At 31.2% G+C, this 23,667-nt stretch overlaps 1 non-coding gene across 1 annotated transcript; it reads left to right on the forward strand.

Moving 5' to 3' along the window:
• Positions 1 to 6,231: 6,231 nt before the first annotated feature.
• On the forward strand, positions 6,232 to 6,393 carry LOC116002447. Its single transcript, XR_004094469.1, has one exon. It is a non-coding gene; the product is annotated as a U1 spliceosomal RNA (small nuclear RNA).
• The last annotated feature ends 17,274 nt before the right edge of the window (positions 6,394 to 23,667 follow it).

Genomic DNA, 23,667 nt, shown 5'->3' on the forward strand with positions numbered 1-23,667 from the left:
CGTGGGTGGATCCTGCTGTAAATCTACCGAAAAAAAAAATTATGATAGTATAATACCTCTAGTAATGTCCACATCTAATTATTTACAACATTTATTTTGATTCCAATTCTTATTTACTACCATTACCAAATATTTTATTCCAATTACCATTATGATTCCAACGTTTGAACCAAACGCCCCATAAGTTTAACAAGTATATTCATCAATATCTTCTACTATAATATTGCTTTCTATAGATGTGAAATTGATTAGATAAAATGATGACTACATACTGTGAAAAATGAATATATATTTTGTTCATCCATCGCTAAAATAGTGAAAATATGAAATATATACTCAAATAAAAAATGCAGTAAAATTTTTGTAGATATGTATAACTTTCAATATATGAAAGGTGTAAATATAATTTAAAAATATTTTTTAAAACAAAAATGGAGTTCGAACTCTAAGACCCTCAAGTCATCAACTATCCTGGCCTCATTACTTTATCATCATCATCATCATATATAATAATAAAAATAAATAAATAGATGTGTATGGAAAGTCAAAGGGCAACAGACAGTATAAATAAATGTGTTTCTTGGAAGTGAAAGATTATGGAGAAGAAAGAAAGCAAGTTGGTAGCAAGCTAAGCGTGTGCCGGAATAGAATATGTTATATGCATGCATGGGAAGCAATCAAGCTAAGGTTCATGCAAATAATATATAAAACCAAACACGCTCAGCTCGCTTTTAATGGATCAATAATTAAAACTACTATAGTTTCTCTCATCTGATCTGATCTTCCCACGCTTATGCTTTAAATGCGACTGCACTTCCACCTTTTTCTTTTTCGCCTCAATCGCCCAAATCTATGACTCATTCATGCATTTTTTCCTTTAGGCAACAAACATATATATTTTTTTAGTGATGAGCATGGGACCAAAGATAGTTCAGAGCTGATTATATCCATCATTCCATTCATTTTTTTAATTATATATATATATATATAATTTTGCCACTTGCCTTTGCCCCTTCTGAGTGTGAGTACACAGTTAAAAAAAAAAATCATATGCTTTATTGGATGCACATGCAAATATCCATGCATCGTATTTTTTATTTTCTTATCTTGATAAATAAGATTTAAATTAAATACAAATTAAAACTGAATTTTATAATTAAACTTAATATAATTAGAATATAATCGCTAATTGTTTAATTTTTTTAAAGATAAATTAATAGCAGCTTGGAGCGTTATAGTGTCAGTCTCTCAAGATAAATTGGATTATATTAATGTAGTTGAAGGCTCAAGCTATATTGTTCTTGGCCAACTAGAACACAAGCAGAGCAGTAGAGCACATCAAAAAAATTTTAGAAGTGTTCGCAAAATTCTTCTTTTTTAAATGAAGTTCTCAAAATCAGCAGCCGAAGAAAAGTTCTTCTGGAATTTGATTTAATTTGTACCCTTGCACATGAGAGAGCATTTATGATATCTAATTCAAGCTCCTCCTAAAAGAGAATTGTTTATATGTTATGCTATACAATTCAAGCTCTTTCTAAAAGGAAATTGTTTATATGCTAGTACAAACCCACTTTCCATTCTAATGTAAGACAAATTAAAGAATTTTGCCAAGTCTTCCCATGTTCATTTTCCAACTCAAATAGGTTTACTTTAATAATCAATTTTTCTTTTACACATAATTTGTTTTGAGTATACAATACATCAATTTCTTGTACCACATAAGTCTACCCCATATATTTGTACCACAAAATAATCACTCAAAAAACTGACTCTCACAAATTAGATTTAAGTGAATACACACTAATCAAGTTACAATTCTTTTCGCCAATTAATTTAATTTGTAGCTTAATGGTACTTATGTGGCTCTACCAAATAAATGAAAAGTCAAAAGTTTGAAAAGATATGTATAACCATATACTATATTGTAATAATGCTAGTAATACTCAAAAAAAAAAAAAGTTACAATCCTTTTTCCTTAAACCTCGTGAGTTCAACTCTGAGTTCATTATATTGAACACGGGAGATAAAGTGAAATTATTCTTATCTAATGAAAGTTTTTTTTTAAAAAAAAAATTATTGCATTTATAACTTGCACTCAAAATTTGCATTTGTTGACGTGGACTGTGCAGGTGTCATAATCTTTTATATTAATTGAGTTCCAAACTAATTGACAATTCAACTTTAAATCAATTATAAATTAATCATATAAAATATGAAAAATAGCGGTTTTAGTCCATTAATTATACATATATTATAGACTCGGTCTATGAATTATTACCATACACCAAATTTTTTTCTTTAATTATGTGTAAAGTGACAATTTTAGTATACCACTAACAAATTATGATAATATTAATAAGAAATTTTAAATTTCAAATTATTGAGGACCTTATTTATTTTTTTATTTATATCATTTTGTATTAAATAATTAATTATTAACTTTGATACACACTTTTTTTTGGGGTCATTGGAGTGTAGCTAAAAACTAACATTGCACTTCAAATCCTCAAATTATTATTGAAAGGCATATTAGTCATTTCATAGAGTTTTCTCAAATTTTCTCAACTAAATCTTCATATATACCGATTCTCTTCATTTGTAATGAAGAAATGCTAGTGTCTAAGATTTATAAACATGTATCTACTTATCTTTAATTTCATAGTTAAATGTCAATTTACTGGTCAAAAAATGAATTTATCTTTCTAAATAATTAATGTGATATTTATATGCTTGGTTTCATATTTATATATTAGTGTAATATATGACCAATATGTATTATTTGTAATGTTTTTGTTTCTTACATATATTTTTTAAGAGAATTTAAGCAAATGGATGCCCAAATAACATACATTGATTTGTGAATTATAATATGTATATTCATATCAACATTTCTTTATGTGAGCAAACTATTTCATAACATTTTTTTTTATGTATGTGTCAATGATATAATATCTATGCTTGTTTTTTGTGATGTCTTATTGCAAATAGAAAATTAAAATTGCAATTGTGGTAGAACCACAACTCTTTTTTTTCTTTTTTTTTTTTAAAAATAAAGACTCCCTCTAACTTATTGACATGAAAACAACAACGTACATAAATTCGTACTATTTATTTCAACTAGTAGATAGTAATATTTAGTAAACTTATAAACCAAAACAATTTTAAATTTTTAGCTACACTCCAATGGCAAAAAAAAATTTAATTAATTATTTAATACAAAATGATATAAATAAAAAATGACTAAAGTGTCCCTCAATACTTTGAAAATTTAAAATGCATCATTAATATTAACATAATTTGTTAGTGGTGCGCTAAAATTGTCACTTTACACATAATTAAAGGGAAAATTTTGTGTATGGTGTTGGACGTTGGCCGAATTCAGTCCCTACTCGATTCGAAACGTGGCACTGCTGTGACTTACCATAAGGGATGCAATTAAATGGTTAATGTTCAAATACTCATCACACATTGGTTTTAAGTAAGATATGACAATCAGATAACTAAAAAACCTTTGTGGTTAAGTATTGTCTTTGCTTACCGCAGTCACATGATGGGTGAGCTATTTTCCCTATAAAATATCATCATATTAAACGGTACAAAATTTGGTACGTGTCTTATTTGAATTGTCAAAAATAATTGGGCTTGACAAGGTCAATATGATATCACACATACATCCCAGGAAGACTCAACATCCATGTATTTATTTCAGAAGTTGGCATATTCCTTCTCGAAAGGGAAAGAACTCAGAAAAAAAAATGTCCATACAATGCCATCTCCATTCTCATCTGATATGGGACTGCCGACCTTTCTAATTGTAAATGGATTAATTCAAACCTTGCAGTATAGTTTGTAGGACCTTTAGTGATGGCCATCTCCATATATGCATATAGGGTGTATCTCACTTCTTCTTAAATTTGCATTCATATCGAATCGTTTATACATTCAAAGCTATGATATAAAATAGTTTATTATCACATAACAAGATTCATCATATACAGTGATTCGTCATTTTGTGTATAACTTCTACTTCACAATTATCATGGCTCATTTATATATCTTTATATACAATCTATCACTTTAGAACAAACTGATCGAGCTATCTATGTCATGATGTTTTCTTATCGTGAACATTTTGTTGTCTAGCGAGTAGCAAGTACAGACATTAATTGTAGACTACAAAGAACTTCTTAAGCAGGCCAACTACAGTAATATGAACACCAAACAACACCTCTTATATATTTGTCAAAATAACTGGCTTGACAAGGTCATCAATATGATTAATCCTAGCTAGGAAGACACTCTCAACAATCACGAACTTAATTCAGAAGTTGCCTTATTCCTTATCAAATTGAAAGGGAAAGAATTTAGAAACAAAAGTGTCCAAAGGCAATACCATCTCCATTCTCATCTGATATGGGAGTGCCGCCCATTCATTCTAATCGTAATAAATGTATTAATTCTTGGAGTAGGACCATTAGTGATGGCCACATATACATACATACATATATATATATAGGATCAGGTGTGGTGGTTAGCTTTTTGTGAAAGATGGGTTTAATATATGCCATTGATCTAATCAGAATTAATAGTCCAGATTAAACACAAATTAAAAAATCGCGGTGACAATTTAGTCTTTTTGCATCTAGGTCAAATTTTAAGGTGCGTGATTTTTCTTCCTAAAATGCGTGATTTTTGTGCTTAAGGTGCAATTGTTTCTATAATGTGTGCTTAAGTGCGTTAGTTGTTGAAACTCAAGGTGCGTCGGTTTAAAGTTTTAGGTGCGTGATTTTCTATTTTAAGATGCGTGTTCTGTGGGATTAATTTAAGATGCGTCAGTTGTTAAAACGTAAGGTGCATCAGCCTAAAGTTTTAGGTGCATTGTTTTCTTTCTTAAGGTTTGTCGGTCTAAAGTTTTAGGTGGGTGGTTTTAAGGTGCCCTATTTTTTTTACAGTTTGATTCTCTAATTCCCGTGATGCTTGGACCTCCAATTCCTTCTGCGACGCTTCTATGCCCGTTTGTAATTCATTTTGGTTCGTTGTAGCAGATTCTGGAATTTTTGGACTATTTTTTTGTTTTTTTCTACTGTTGAATGCGTCTTGTTAGCCTTGTCTGAACCTGGCCTTCTTGACATTCTGAAAATTTTTCAGTAGCAATCACGTCACGTCCTCACCTAAAGCCTTGTTCTCATGGGATTGATGACCTATATATATATATATATGATGTATATCTCACTTCCTCACTTTGCGTTCATATTTAATTTCAACGAATTGAAAGAAAAGTAAACAATTTAATTAGTTGGTTGATGAGATTTCAATTCCAGCATTTAATTTAATTTAATTTAATTTGTTTGGTTCACAATTCATTGGAGCTTATATGTTTTTTTTTAAAGCACAGTGTGGCAAATTATTAAAATTAAAAAGAGTAAATTTCAACGGAGGTCTTTATCTTTGATGACATTTTTTAATTTAGTCTTAGACAATCGTTTTGGCCATTTAACAACTCAGACTATCATTTAACGCCTTCATCATTAAAAAAATAAATAAATAACTTTACACGATTATTCGTTGTGTGAGGTAAAAGAAACCCTTCTAACAAATTTTAAAAATGAAAATATGTGTTGGATGTTGCACTTGCAGTTATATGATAAATGTAATTTTACTTGTGGGCATGAAAGAAAAATGCGGGTGATTCACAGTAATCTCTAGCGTCGAGCAATCCAATCAGGGATGGACGTTTATCCTTACCAGTAACTACACACCCGGCTACTTTCAAACCAAGTAACACTTCAATGTCTTGAAGTATTATGCCAACATCACCGAATGATAAACCTCTCTATAAGTGTTGCAATATAAAATGCTAGAGGACATATAAAAAGTATTCTATGTTGTTCAAGAATCAAGATGGAACGAAAACGATTACTTTGCGTTGGATTCTGTATAAGGTTTTCTTTCATAATTTGATGCTGTGTTGCACATGCTGTGATGAGTTGATGTTTCATTTATACACACATATATAAGACTTAGATTTGGACTTAGAAAGAATGCAAGTTGGGTCTAGGGAAGAATATCTGCAGGTGAAGTTTGGGTCTGAAAGCTGATGCCTTCATGTGCTGATAGTGGAGAAGCAAAACTGCCTAAGAAGATCCAATGTGCAGGTTCCCACATCGGCGGAAAACAAAAGGTGGAGCCAAGCATTGGCTTATAAAATTGGGCCGGCTGTGAATGGATTCCATACTTACCTGGACGGGGTCGATGGGCGATCAATAAGGCCCATGGCCTAGATTGATGACTTCCATTGCACTTTGAAAGGGTGTTAATCTAAGGTCTACCCTTAGAGGTGGAGCCTACGTCATAATTTGTGGTAGTGGGGGCCTGCGTTCGCGCGGCCCCTATCCAATTTAATGCTAAAAGTTTTGGCTTTTGCTTGGAATTTCATCTTTAGTACACTATATAAGTAATTGGGTTTTTCCTTTAACAGGCCTCCTTTTTTGGGCCCAAGTACTGGATATTTCGTTTGATTTTGAACGTAATTGGTCTTAAATTATTAGTCTGAAAAAATACATTAGAAATGATCAATATCATTGATAGGATATTTAGGTCACTAATCTCAGTTTGTTCATGTGTTGAAAAGAAACAATACCAACCATAGAATTCTCAGTGTACAACAGCAAAACCAGACATGGATCAAAACAAGGCCCAAAACATCTTGGTTTTTTACTTGAGCTATATGCGGCCCATTTCTGTAGTTTCGAAAGGTAGTCAAGCAAGTAGAACATGATTCTTATATTAGATCATTGATTTCATTCTTATTAATACATTTTCGGTTGAATTTTTTGCACAAGATCTTCCTTGTGTAGTTTACTTCTATATGATTTGTGATTTACTATACATAAGTAAATGTTTACCCAATATACACCCTCATCAGTAGTAACTATAAATTTCCTCTACCATTCAAAAAAAAAACAGTGACTTAGAGGTTTTGTATTTTAGATATGTATATATTTCAAATGAAATTCTACAAAATAAAATTAAAAAAAAAATCGTATTTATTATTATAAATAAAAGGGCATAGTTCATTTCTATTTGTAATAGTAAGTGCAATGCCATTTTTAGCATTATAGAATTTTTTCATATCAATATATAATTCATTATTCCCGTACTTAGAAATGGCAATTGGAGAAAGGGAACTAACTTATTGATTAGGTGGTTGATTTAGTAATCACAAGATTACAAATTTTACTATCAGTAGAGACCTTCTTTAGTTTGAGCTAGTCAGTTATTAACAACCAAAACTGATTTATTTCCTTGTAATCTTTTATTAGCTAGGGTCACAATGTAATATTTACACAATACACGCATTCATAGGATGACAACGGGGCGGGGCGGGGCAGGGGCGGGGAGTATACTCCCTGTCCCCGTCCCCGAAACCCCGACCCCATCCCCGTCCCCGTCCCCGTCCCGGGCGGGGAATGGAAAATAGTCCCCATCCCCGTCCCGTGGGGGAATTAGTGGGGGACGGAGAATCCCATCCCCGCTCAATTCTTAGTCAACATATTAATTTAGTGTAAATTTAATTTTAAAAATTATGATTTTAATTTTAATATATATATATATATATATATATATATATATATATATATATAAATAGTGGCAGTAATTTGCATTACTACGTACAGTGGCAGTAATATGTTTATATATATAATTCTTAAACGTACCCGGCGGGGAATTGTAAAAACTCCCCGTCCCCGTTCCCGATCCCCGAAATTTTTTCCCATTCCCGTCACCGTTTCAAACGGGGACGGGAATCCCCGACGGGGACGGGGCACATTGCCATCCCTATGCATTCAAGTAGTGGTTGCATTAACCACTTTTATATTACTAGTCAATTTAGGAGATTTTCAATTAGTAATAATTATACAAAGTATAAATGCACGCTCTCATAACCTCATCAAATTGTTGAGCTTTTAATAGCGCTAGCTCACATGTCAGTGAAATATCCAAACAAGCTGTAATCGAGCTGTTTAAGAATTCCAGTAGCTGTCTTTCTAGTTCCAGATTCTACTTGCTCAACACCATGCATATCCTCTCTCTTCAATTTCACACACAATATGTTTTTTGATTCTATTAAAATAAGAAAGATCTCTTGATTATATTTTTAAGTTATTCTACTTTTATTCTTCAATTATTTTATGAAATGGAGATTTTGATAGTTGTAAAAACGAGATCGAAAATACCAGCTTAACAAGGGAGGGAAAAAAAATCTAAAAATATCATCCCAAGCTAGTTGGCAATGTTACAATTTTTCTAATTCAATCAATATAATTATTCAATGTACATAAAATAGAATTAATTGTAATTTAGAGATCGTGCTCGAAAGGAGGACCCAAATGCGGCTTCAAAAACCTGCCATAGGGCTCGGCCGAGACATGGCATGTCCAACTGCAACATATATAATTTTATCAGACAAAGACGAGATGAGCATGGACAAGCTAAAAGAATCCTGACGGAGCCAATTTTCAACCACAAGATTAGCTAAAATGGAACACCTATCCAGAACCTGAATAAATTAAGTCGGACACGCTAACTTGTCATCAACGTATCCACTGCGATTTGACCACGGAGAAGCGGAACAAGTTAGTCTTCCAAAATAGATAGTTTGAGGAAGTAAGCTTAACAAAAATAAAATGATAATCTATTTGTGAAGTATTTATTAGAACTGGGGTTGGAGACGTCATGGATCGATTTGGTGTATTGATACCATATGAAAACCATAATTCTAAGAAGAATTTTATTATTATTGATCAATTCAATTTACAAAATACAGAAAAAGATGTATTTGGAAGAGTATAAGGATTAGTCATAATCAGGTCAAAAATAATAAAAGACAAATTTACAAAAATATAGTGAAAGGGAAAAGAAATCATAGTCTAACTAGAATACATAGTCCTAACAAAAACTTAATCAAATACAAATAGTAATAACAATAAAATAAACTAAGGAATCATTGATTATATATACACACTCAACTTGGTTAATAATGCAGATTAAGAAGCAAGAAAATCTTCATGAAGAATATTATATATAAGAGAGATAATCAAATCAATGTCGGCATAATTTATTGGATAAACAAACAACAGGCCTAATGCATTATTAACATTCTACCAAATATATAACATGATGAAGCCAATGACATTGTGGTCAAGTGATATGTAGTGACTCTTTTAAATGGAAAGTCATGAGATTGAGTCTCAGTGGAGACAATATTGACTCTTTATGAACCTTCAACACGTTGAGAAATTGTGACAAAAAATCACTTTTTACCAATGTCCACATTGCAAGGTGGACCCTGGTACATAATATAATTTGCATTGATTGGTAAGGTTGTGTACAAAATGTACCACTCCGCCAAAAGTTATAATTATGAAAGTGTATTATAGAGTTTAACTTGCAACGTAACCTGCTTTAATACCAATTAATAGTACTACGTCAAAAGTTATAATTAGTAACGAAAATATAACTTTATTTTTTATATTTAAGTAGCAACCAATACTACATTTCGTAATCCGCAGTCAATGACAAGATATTGAATTTAACCTTCCAGAGCTATATCCAACATATAAAGTTCTAACATAAGTATAAAATATGTCAGTATTACCAATTGTACTGTTTTTTTATACATTTTTACATTACTATACGCTTAAATATACTTTTCAATTTTATCATTTTTTTTTCTTTTCCTTTCTATATTGTCAATACACTAATTTTTTTTTATGTTTACAAATTCTTTTTTATTTTACATTTTTTATTTGTCCTTGATGCATATATTGATTATTTTTGTTGTTCTTTTTTCTTTAAAATTTTAGTATTTTTTCTAATTAGACATTTATTCAATTGTACAACGTGTAGTATTTAACAAGGTGTTCGGTAAACTTTGACCTTTTTTTATGTCAAGGATTTAATTTTAATATAAATGGCTGATAAGGGACCTAAATGTATGGTTCATATTGGAAACAATTATAGACAATAGAAACTTCATTGCTGTTAAACATGGATCTCTACTTTGACCTTCAACTTATCCTTATCTTGCCGAAGCAATGACAGTTTTTTACTCTTCCATTCTGGGATTTGTATTATGCATGATGTATTATTCAAGGATGTCAGATCTTAGTAAAACACTTTTAATCAGCGTCCTTTTATTATATTCTTCGATCATTTAATTTGTTAGTCCACTCTCTTGCTAGGATTGCAGGTTCTTAAGCTGGTTCATCAACTTGTATGTGTTCTGTTACTGTATATCTTCAACATCTTATTTAATAATATGATATGTTTTACCTTAAAAAAATAAAGAAGTAAAAACGTAATAATTATAGGCCTTTTAGATACCATGCAAAGAAGAGGAAACCTAGCTTAATATGAAAAAAATTATTTTAAAATTATGATTAAAGCAATAATAATCATAATTAATAACAACATTTAATTTTGTTCCTATTATATGAGTCATCAACCCAACCCAACCCAACCCAATCCCAACATGTCCATTATGAGAAAGTAGGACGATGTTGGAATCCTAGTCATAACTATTCTCTGTCAGGGACTCTCAGGGGATCAGAACTAGTATTGAATTGGGAAAGTATTTCTCTTTTTTTTTTTTTTTAAATATAAATTTGTAATAAAGAAGTACTCCGAACGTAGTAAATTATCATGGGACCCCCCTATTTTTACATCTAAAAAAGGTTACTTAGTAGTTTCTTTAAATACTACTGTTCGTAACTATTTTTTTAGCGTTTTAAAAAAAAATTACTTTTTTAGCCTAAAAGTCAATATTGTCTCCACTGAAATTCGAACTCATTCAGTCTAAGAGTCAATATCGCTTCTACTGAAATTCGAACCCACCTTCTTTTATATAAGAGTGCAACTGAGTGTCACTAGACCACAAGATTTTTGGCATTATTTAGTAGTTAGATAGTATTACAAATGATAAAGAGTTATTACACCAATTTTTGTTTTTATCAAAGTCTTTCACAGTCCGAAATGACAATAAAAATTTGGTATTCATCAATTATTATGTCAGATAATGAAGGGTTTTGGTGAACAATTTTGATCCATATAGCTTGATCTGTTAAATTGTCGAGAATACCCTTATTAAATAAAAGAGAGAATCGGAAAAGAAAAAAAAATTATTAAAAAAAAAATACAGCCATCAAATCAATTAAAATAAATGGTCCAGATTTGTCATCGCGTCCTCATGGAAAGGGTGTCCTCATTTGAACGCCCCCCACGCGCACACACATGCACACAAGCACACGCGCGCGCGCATATATATATATATATATATAATATAGACACACACACCTACACATAATTGTTCAAGATAAATAACAAAGAGAATGAAGAAATAAAAACAATTTGATGGCCCAAAGATTGCAATTATAAAATTATGTATTTTTCAAGATTGTGTTGGCATAAAATTTGTGTGATGTTCAGCTAGACACTGCATTGGGGTGACAAGGTAACAAATGATTCAGCTTCCACCCTTCAGTGCATGCAAGCTTTATTTTGTCTTTCACCTTTTAATCCTACTTCAATTCAATTCTTTACTACAACATGATAATATAATTATAGTTTCTACACTTCTATACTCCATCATATAGTAATAGTTTTAACATAGTAAGCATTGAGAAAAATAGAAAATATATCATCCACAATAAAATTTTAGTCCCCACCGTTGCAAGACAACTAGATATGCACTTGATGAACTAAAAATAGTGATAGGAGGCAAACAAGACATTAGAGTCCAAATTTCCAATGAACGGTCGATCATGCGGTGCATAATTAATTTGGGCAGGTAAATATGATCATGACCACTAGGATGCTCATCACCTTTTGCAAGCTGATTCTCTTTTACATTATTATATAAGAGGATCGATATACATGGCATTTATGGCTTTTAGAATGCAGGGCCCCTCTATGGGTTGTCAACATGTTTTGGAATTTTTTTTTAATCATAATATTGAATGCGTATATATATATATATATTTTTTAAAATAATGTTGATAGAATTGAATGCAATATAATCCTCGTATTAGGCGGTTTGAGTGAGGATCCGATGCATTCCCTCTTGCTTACTAGTTGTTAAATCCTTACAACTCGGGAAGTTTGGGAGTTGATGATGGAGATTAGATATTGGACTCGATTCAGAAAACGAGTCCAAGGAGAAGAGAAGTCTAGAAGAGCAAGGTCAGGATGGTCGGTCCAACCGAGACAAAAGGTGAAAGTACCCGATACAACTAAATATGATATATGTGATTGTATTGGGGATTATAGACGATTGAATACCTGTTGAAAATTTCTATATATTTGTGTGTTAATTACATTCTTGTGCAATACATTTTGTGAGAAAATATGATGATTGGTAGGGAATGTAATCCAGCTAGTTTCATGGATAAGGCTCAAAGATTTGGGTTAGCCATGCATGGACCAAGCTAAGATTACCTATGAAGTTGACCCATCCACCCACTGCGTACCCTTTCAGCCATGTATAGTGAAGGGATAGGCTCCTTTCTTGTATTCATTCCCTCAATTGATTATCTCACTTGGCTCTCTGCCTATTGAATGGTCAATGTCAAATAATCTCTATAAACAACATATATATAATTAGAAGACAACTAATATGAACTACAAGTAGTGGTGCATGTGGCATGACCCGCATGAACAGTTCAGTTGGTTACATGGGTGAAGCTTAAAAAGAAAGACCAGTAGTAATCGAGTTTTACCCGCAGGCAAAGGTCTAGTCTTTGTGTTCAGTTGAGTTACGGCAAATTATTGCATGGACCATGGTCCACACAGCTGTGTGGACCAAAAATAGAAAGTACATTATTTTTATACTGAAGGTACATTATTTTTGTACTGTAGGTACATTATTTAACAGTATATATCAAATAATGTACCTTCAATACAAAAATAATGTACCCTAAAATAATGTACCTACAGTATAAAAATAATGTACCTTCAGTACAAAAATAATGTACTTTTTTATTTTTGGTCCACAGAGCTATGTGGACCATGGTCCATGCAATAATGATTGTTGAGTTACCATATATGATTTACATCCTTCCAGATGCTCTAACGGGCCCTTGAGTTGGAGATTCAACCTTTTTGAGAAGAAAGTAGTGGTGCATCCGGTGACGTTGCCTCTTCTTACCAGCTGATAATAGAATATAACAATTTCAATTATGTAATGTAAGGGCATATGCATGATAAGTTTAGCTACGAAAGATTGGAAGAGTACTTTTTTTTAATCCTCGATCTGTTTATTATTACATGACATTTGGTCCATTGAATGAAAATAGGGAGAATAAGAATATGATTACAAATTACAAAATTAGATATGAATTATATATTCAAATAATGTTTGATTGGTTAAGTAATAGAAAAGAAATATATAATCAAATGAAACAAAAATACAAATAATGTATTTATAACACTCGTATTTCCATAGTGAAAAAACGTGATTAGAATTATAATCTCAAAGAATCGTATTCTCGTTAAAAATAGGACCCATTGAACTTATTAAAGAGACCCAAGGAGTCATAACACTTCGCATTCTTTCACCGACAATGGATTGATGGCTCTTTGGTATCAATTAATTATTACGTAGTATTTAATAATATAAAGATTTTAGATGTGTTAGAATCAATATAATTAGAATACAAATGTACTATCTATATCTTATTTTCCCCCTCATTTTTCAATGCTCAACTACATAAAAATTTCTATTAAAATAATTTCATTTCAATTCTTTGAAAACATCCCATGAAATTAATATGATAAAAAAAAACATGAATTTTGTACAAGAATGGCACACAAATCAATAAAATCTTCTTCCAATACTTTTATTTTATTAAATGGAAATTTTATGAACTTGCAGCACTTTATTTCTTTCACATTGTGCTATCAACTCATCAACTAATAACACACAGAGCACCGACAAAAAACATTTTTTGGTAAGTGGCTCAAAAAAAAACATTTTTTGGTAAGTTTATACTCTTTTGTCATACCTTAGCTTACCAATCGCAATTTATATTGTGGACGAAGATTTATCTTTCATAGTGGTTCATGATTAAAAAAATATCATTTTATATTAAATCATTAACAGTGTTAATAATTTTCAAAAAAATAAAAATAAAAATTAATAGCGTCAATAAAAACTTGATGAAACACAAAGAATCAATATCGCATTCACTAAGACTCAAACCCACTCCCTTAGGTGCCACTAGACCACAAGGTCTTTGGCACATGTACATCATATCTAATTCCGTTCATTATGTAATAACTAATAAGTTTATAATGGTCATTCTATATATTCATAAAAACAAAGCTCAATATCATAAAATTATATTATAGGTGCATCATGGTTAATAACATTTATCATGTACTATATTCATAATATTTGTTATATATGTTCATAACTTTTATCAGTATTTAAATACTAAACCGCATGTATAGCATATATATTCTCCTGTGCCTCTCGGAGCGAACGTGGGTGGACCCCGGACCGTTAAACGGACGGAGAGAAAGACCCTGTAAATTTACCCAAAAAAAAATAAAATAATGATATTCTTAAGCATACTGGTAATGAAATTACAATTACAATACACAGTAATTCAGTAATTTTTTAAATTCTTATGCATGAGTAAATACACTACCAACCTATATTTCAAACATTCACATACATGGAAATTAAAGGTGAAATGATTGAATGAAAGTGACATCAAATCTGCCATCAGAGAATTATTTGTTAATCACAATAGGAAAGATTTGTGTTTTTGGCCTTAAAAATTCCCCTCGAGTATCTTTAATATTTTAATTATTGGGGATGCAAGCCCCACAAAGGCACAAATTGGCAAGAAAAGTCATGTGTTCTTGGGAGACACCTTGTAGGCTTGTACTATATATTCAAGTGGCAATATAATTTAGAAAAGAATTGCATCGTTTTCACAAACCATCTTTTGTAGCTCTAGTATATATATGCATGATAACTAGTCATCCATCACGATAACTACCCCAAAGCTAATACAATTGAATATATAAAGCCACAACATTATCACCTTTAAGAATTTTTTAAATTAAATTATAATAAAGTATTTGATGGACATTATTCAAATGTTATCTATATCCGTATAGTATCTCATCTTCAACTTTTACCTCATAGGATTGTAGGATTCTATCAAAATCTCTAGCTTTAACCTTAACTCATATTACATATTAATTAACGTTAAATTTTGGTACATTTTTGCAACAACAACAACAACAATAATAATAATAATAATGCCAAACACCTTGTGCTCAGATGGCATGTAGTGATTCAGAACCTTAGTGGAGGCCTCAATTGTATTAAATAATAATAATAATAATATCAAGTTAAAATACCACTTCTCTTTTGACAACTTTGATATTAACACAATATAGTCAGTATGCACTCTCTAATGGCAATTTCAAGATATTTTTTCTCGAATCACTATTATCACCCAAATTGACAAGGTAATCCACCCATTTATTTGGCAAATCATATTGTGATCCTAATTCATATTCATTTTTATTATACTATATAGAGTTATTTTTAGTAGATTCATTATATTTTGATATATGTTTATTTTTGATATATTACAAGTTCGTTTTTAATATATTACAAGTCGAAATGATGAACTTGTGGTACATATTACATATATCAAGCAATTTTAACCAAACACGAGAATTTAACATACCCTAAAATAATCTAACATTCCGTAAATCAAACGACACAAAGTAAACCTACAGTATACTAAAAAGAGAAATTTCTACTTTTAGTCATCAACTATTATGACATTAATAACACATTTAGTCAAATGCTTTTTAATTTTGTGGCATTACATTTTTGACTTTTTTTTTTTTTTACCACAACTAATCCTCTATTTAAATTTTTATCATTCAATTTTTAACAAAGATGACTAATATGTAATTTAATCATTCAAACTTATTGTCCCAATATATAATATTTCTCTATCTTCCGTATACTCTCTTAGGCTCTGTTTGGCAGAGCTTATAGCTTATTTTAAGCTACTAATAAGCTATAAGATCTGTTTGGTAATATTCTCAAAATAAGCTAATAGCTTAAAATAAGAGCTTATTTTGAAATGCTACTTGGGGTAGCTTTTCAAAAATAAGCTAGTAGATTTTTAACTTTTTTCCATCTTTATCCTTATTATTTTAAATAAATGGCATCCTTTACCCCCTCAATTAAAACCCTTTTGACATTTTCTTTTCATTATGTTTGGTAGTAATTTCAGTTTGACATTTGTGTTTGAACATTAATTTTTGTATGAACTAATCTTATGAATTATAAACATTTTTTTTACTCTATATATTTTCAAATATATGTTCTTACTTTATATTTTATTTAAATATATTGATTTCATTATTTATATTTTAATATATAAACAAACCTATTTAAATTTAAAATTATTTAAATTGTATGAAGATGTCCTTTTTAGTCTTTTTACATTTATCAGCTTATCAAAAAGTTAATTTTACCAAACACTTTTAAGCATAACAGCTAGCTTAACAGCTTTTCAGATTTCAGCTTCGAGCTTATAGCTTTTCAGTTTTCAGCTACTTTTCAGCTTTCAACTACCTTTTCAGCTAGGTTTGCCAAACATAGCCTTAATTTAACGATAAAAATATATGTTAATTAACACTATTTATTAAACTATAGAATGATATATATATTTTCAAATGGAGGACTTATTGCGACAAACAAATGAAAGTGAATGATGTAACGAAACAAAATTAAAAAGATATATATATATATATATATATATATATATATATATATATATATATATAGGACTAAATATAATAGGAAAAAGTGTCAAACAATAGGCCACTATACTTGTCACTTTTGTGCAATCAAATCATCAAGCAAGCAAAATCTTGTGCAATTGGAACATTCTTATAATTTCTTTTAATGCAATTTGAGTTAAAAACATTTTGATCTTTACTCCTGACTAGTATGATAGAGTAAAAAATAACTTTTAGTAGATACCAGGTAAATAATATGATCAGATTTTATTGGAAAAATTGAAAATATGTCTCAATTGTACATATTTTGCTAGTTTGATTATTCGATTGCACACTTTTTAAATTTAATGACCTAATTACACAAAATTAAAAAAATTCAATAGTCTATTTAACATTTTTTCCAATATAATAATGTCACACTAATCGAATATTATAATTATTGAAATTAGCTCATACTAAAAATGAAACTGTATCGGGCGGAATCAATCTTGTTACGTGAACCTTAATTAACGGTATAGGTAATGCATTTAATTCCTCCCCACAAACCATGTGATATACCACCCTTCATTAATCTATTTCTTACCGTCCAACTAAATGCAGTGTACACCTATAGTATGAGAGTACAGTGGATGTTGTATGACTTTGTTTATACATGCATACCGTTGACATTGATAATTTTATGAAATGTTATGAGGGTTAGATTAAAGTAAATATGCTCATATGGGTAATTTAACTGATCATAGAGATAAAATTTGTCACAAGAGATCATAAATTAAGTCTTATCACCAGTGACAGTGTTAGAGCAACTTCGCTCTCAAAATTAAAGAGGGCTACTAGTACACAGTGATGCAAAGTCTAGCTTCTGTTGGTTAGTAGAGTCACGATGATTTATCCCTCCACAAACTGTCAGGTTGAAGTGTGGGGCACCTGGCATGAGTGATTCCACCTTTTAATTTGTTACAAGATTAAACCAAATATCTGTGAACAATTATAGCTTTAAATTAATTAAATTGAATGTTGAACTCATAGTGTTGAATAGAAAAGCTTTCTGAAATTTTGTTATAATAAAGAGACCAAATCTTTGTGGGTCAAGTAAATAAACTAGAGATTGTCTCCACTAAAAATAAATATTTTGTGAGATGAATATTGTATTTATAATATGTTAAAAGGCTGCAGATTAAGAATCGAAAATAATTTTGTGTTTGCTGACTGCTCAACAAATCTTCTAGACTCTCTCCAAAGAAATGTGGGTTGGTTGGTCCATTTCATCTACCAACACCTTAGATTATACTTTCAAAACCAACAACACAAAAAGCTTGGTTTTTATTTAATTATAAAATAAGGGGAAAAGACTTTTAACTATTCATCTGAAAACATCTTTTTTTTTTTTAAAAAAAAAAAGAAACCATCTGAAAACATCTTAATTGTTTTATTAATGCTTATTTGAATATAATTAATGTAATGTTATTAGGAAAAAATATATTATTTTTCGTGTTACTAGTTAAAATCAATCCTTAATGTTCACCACTTCACCCTCTAATGATGCATTATTTATAAGGTTATTAAAAAAATCTATTTTTCAATGTGTATTTGTTACGTACTTTTGAAGTTCATCACAGCACAAATTAATAAAAAATTCATGCAATAATCAAATGCAAAAATCAATCCAACTAACACAATAATAACACTTCAAAAGTGAGTTTAGTAAGAGATGTAACATGGTGACTTTTTAGGAAAATGTCTTACTCAGATATGAAAATAATGTAAAATAATTGTAAAAGAATTATTGTAATATTATTTAGCTTTTTATTTTTAATAACAATATCTGTCTATCCTACAACTGTGAAAATCATGCCCACAAAATTAACTTTTACCTTGACAAAACTTGACCTATACGGGCGTTTGGTTAGGGGGGGAATTTGGTTGAAAAAAAAATTGTAATTCCATGGGAGATAAATAATTTAGGAATAAAGTGATAATTTAAATTCCAACGTTTAGTTTGTAGGAATAGAATTATTGAGAATTTCAATTATAATGTTTGGTATACATGGACATTGAAAGGAAATAAGTAGTATAAAGTCCAAAGTAGACATACTTATTATTATTATTATTATTATTATTATTATTATTAATCTAAAATGATCAAATTCAAATTTTGCATTTGAAAATTTATGTAACACGCTGTAAATAAACTCTATAATTGCATAACGAAAGCAATAAAATAGATTAGGAAGTTTTGAGAAAATATATTTTGATTGAGGTTGACATACTGATTGATGTTTTGTGTTAAGAGTAGAAGAAGAAGACACACTATAATCGAAAGAGATGTCAAACACCAATTTTAGGTTAAAAATTAGGGGTAATTTTACCTCAAAGTTATTTTTTTCGTCCTAAAATCCATAGAATTGAAATATGAAGGAGAGCATGGCCGAAATTCTAATTCCATGAAAATGAAGGAATTTCAATTATGTGGAATTGTAATTCCCTCCATCCAAACGAAGGAAATTGCTTGTTTTTGAAATTATGTAGGAATTAAGTGGGAATGGAATTGTAATTTCTTCCAACCAAATGTGGTCATGATAACTCTTAAATATGAGGCACCCAAACAAAAATTGACCCTCCAACTCTCTAATTAAATTAAATAAAATTACAAAAATTATATATAAACAAATTTATTACTCCGTAATTAAAAATTGTTAATATTGCTCATGATTAAAACGAACTACTGTTCTACATCTACATATATTAGTATTATATTAGAATCAGAATAAACAAATTAAAGTTGGGTAGAATTGTGGATATGCACGTGGCAAAAGTGCATAGAAGACTTGTAACAATTGCTATATGTGGACGTAAAAGTAAAAAAGGATGAAAATATTAATTATTTGGTTAGATGACAAAAGAATATTGTTTTTAAATAGAATGAGTTTGACGTGGATGGATGCATATCAGTACTTATACCGTGGACCATGGGTCATGACTGATATTGCAGTTGTGTTGAAAGGATACTGCAGTTGTGTTGAACAGATATTACAGTTGTAGTGTTGAAAGGAAACTGCAGTTGCGACGAAACAGAGAACGTTTAATCCGTCTAGAACTGCAGTTGTGTTGAACGGATACTACAGTTGTGTTGAACTGATACTGCAGTTGTGGTGAACGGATGAACGACCTCTGTTTCGCGCAACTCAGTTTCCTTTCAACACAACTGCAGTATCAGTTCAACACAACTACAGTATCCTTTCAACACAACTGCACTATCAGCCATGACCATGGTCCACAATGCATTGTGGACCATAGTCCACCATATAATTTGCGGATGCATATTCGTGTATGCATAGTTGGCAAGGCACGTTTTGAATAGAAAACGCAAAATTATTGATACATACGTGGAAACGTAAGAAAATGGTCAAATGATATGCGATTGTTAATCCATAAACTAACGACGACAAAGACGATTCTTACCAAAGTAAATTTCAATACTGGATCAAAAGTGTTACTTAGCGTGATAGTATGCCAAACATTAGGGTTAGTTAGATTGTAGTTTTAATCTCTAAGATATTTAAAAAAAAAAAAACGTTAAAGTAATTTTTAATCATATTATTTAATAAGTAATGTTAATTTTAATTATGCATCAATTTGGTGATTAGATGATTGTCAAACGTTGTCTAAAAATAATTTGTTATAGATTTTTATTTAAAGGGAGCCGTTTATGTTAGTTTGCTTGATGACTAAGTAATGTTTATAAGCTTCTCTCAAGAAGATGGTTGTAATATAGTGTTTGTTCTGTGGTTGATGACAAGTTGGGGAGATTGTTTCTATTGTCTCTAGATTGGATTTAATTATAAAAAAAAAAAATTCTCCATCACTACGGTTTTAATTTTGCTTTATTGTTAAGGCTCCCATATCACCGAGAGTTTCGAGTATATTGAGAGGTTGCTTGCTCTTGAAACTTCCACCATTAATTGTATTCAATCTTGTGTTTCGGCCGGGGCTAAACTTAAGATAAAGGGTAAGTAAACTTATATTGCATGAGCTTTGAGTTAGCTTTTGCAAATCATGATGCTGATTTGGAACATAAATTTTTGTAACAAGTTGAATACGAGAAAATTTCAACTTATTGCAATCTGTGCTCTAAGCATGGTTAAGCGGTGGAAACATGCATATCTAATGGAAATAAGGTTTCCACCATTGCCACAAGGAAATAAGGTTCTTTCGAGAATGATGCTCAAGGCTTTGAGAGTGGTGGTGGCCTGGCATATGTAGTTTCATTGGTTTGGCACACATGTACGCCATGAGATTTTTTCTGGTACTTTACGATCAAAAACCTTTAGTGCTGGAGTATTGTGTATTGTACAATCACATAGATGTTGACAATATTGACTATTAGAATGGTTTGAGGGTATTGCAATTCCCTCCAACAAAACAAAGAAATTTCGGTTGTTGTAGAATTGTAAAGGAATTGAATTGCAATTCATGTGTACCAAACACCCAATAATAGTGCCTCTAATGAGTTATAGAAATCTTGAGAACAGTCATGTGGTCTTCAAGCAACTCAACCACACTCTAGGCGGAGGATTCTCCAACTTAGCCCAGCATATCCTCCAATGAATAGCCAATTTCGAAAGGTGGTATGTGACAATGTTTTGTTCCTTAAACATATGTCGAACTCTAACCTCCTAATTTTTATCGAGGAAGATTTTGTATTTGGAAATGCCATCTCGAAGGGCCCCCATTGGAAGACCATTGCCCTTAATCCACTTGACTACTTTATCCAAATTAGATTGTGCTTCGATCCTTCAAATATCATTTCCTCCTTGTCCACTAAAGGCCATCCAATATCACTTAAGGTGTGTTTGGAAAGTAAGAAAATGACTTCTGAAAAATGTTTTTTGAAAAATGAGTCATTTTTCAAAAAAACATTTTCCTTTCCAGTGTTTAGTTGCATTCCAGAAAATTGTCTTGGTGTGTTTGATTCATTTTCTGGAAAATGAGCATAATTATTTTTAACTTTAAATATTTAAAATATACAATGGTGGTGGTGGGTGGTGAGTGGTAGTGGTGGTGGTGGGTGGGTTGGTAGTGGTGGTGGGGGTGTGGGTGGGGGTGGTTGGTGTCTGGGTGGTAGGGTGGTGGGGGTGGTTGCGGCGCTGACGACGACGGTGGGGGTGATTGGTTGCTCCACTGCTGCAAACGAAAAGGGGTAAGTTATTTTCCTGAAAATGTTAGCTATTTTCCATTGACCAACTCATTGCTTTCCATTAACTTTAAATTTTCCTTGTTGCCAAACACTGGAAACTCGAAAATGATTTATAGAAATCATTTTCCGGGTTTCCAAACACACCCTTTAACTCTTTGGACATAGGATGTGTTTGAAAAACACAGAAAATAATTTATGGAAATCATTTTTCGGGTTTTAAATGTTTGGTAAGTAGTGGAAACTGTACGTGAGTCAAAGGAAAATGAGTGCTTGGTCAATGAAAAATAATCTCATTTTCTTGGAAAATGACTTGCACTCTTTTTTTAGGGAAGCCATTTTACGATTCTCACACCAACACTTCACCACCACCACCACCACTACCACTACCACTACACCACTATCACCACCACCACTATCATCACCACCATCACTACCACCATCGCCACCACACCATCAACACTACCACCGCCGCCGGCCACCACCACCACACAACTACCTCCACCACTACCATACTACCACTTATTACTAAATGTTCATATTTTAAAGATTCATTTTATAGTAATAATGAACATTTAATACATTAAAATAATTATTTATCAGTGATCCATAATATAATTTGTCATCTCCCGCCAATTGATTTTTTATTTTATTTTATTTGAAAAACGGCAATTGATTTAATCCTAACTCAAAGTGAGATATCCTGACAGCATCAAATATTTCACGAATAATTATTAAAAGGTGAACATAAAAGATAGTTGTAGCAATTTAGTTGAGCAAATTTTGAAAGAACAAATTCATGGGAATTAGGTTTTATCTTCACATGGGAAAGAAATTCTCTGTTATCCTCATCTGGGAAAAAAAACAATCGCAAGAGGATAACTGGCAAACTGATGATTGGCTACGTGGCATATATTACGTCCGTACGTACGCTGCTGGGTACCAATATGAATGGAGCGAGATTTAAGGATTGGATGATTGTACAAAGTGGGACAACTGCCAACTGGTGCCCAATCGTGACAGCATTTCTTATTTAAACATCTCCCGACACTCAAGTACAAATATTTTATGATAAGTTCTTTTATTAAAAACCTTTAAGACTTGGAATTGGTTCATAAGGAATTTGCAATCACCAATTAGCGTGTTAAAAACTGATGAAGAATCATTTTCTTTAGATAGAGCTTGAACCATCGTTTCTGAATCAGTTTCAGCGATGAGCTTGTTGAATCTGGTGGCCTTCCATGGAAGAAGGCGACCTTGGGTCGCCTTTCGCCGGCGTATGGCGACTAGCGACGGTTTCATTGTCGCCGGTCGCAGGATTTTGTGGCAAACAGTAAATAACATGCTATTGCAAGTCATTTACCGATTTTTAAACTTATTTGAATCAATTTAACATGTTAAAGGACCTAATTGAATTTTTTACATGTTTAGGGACCTAATTAACTTTTCAAATAATATTTAGGGACTTATTTGACCATTTTCCCTTTTATTCATAATAGTGATCACAATAATTTTGAATATTGTAGATTTTTTATAAAATACAGAGTTATTTAAAGAATAATGCTACACTTTCCTCATAATATTTAACTACTTATGGGCAATATAAGATTAGATCCTTTTTTTTTTTTTTTTAATGA

This window comes from Ipomoea triloba, chromosome 1 (genome assembly GCF_003576645.1).
Source record: "Ipomoea triloba cultivar NCNSP0323 chromosome 1, ASM357664v1".
Classification (NCBI taxonomy): Eukaryota; Viridiplantae; Streptophyta; class Magnoliopsida; order Solanales; family Convolvulaceae; genus Ipomoea; species Ipomoea triloba.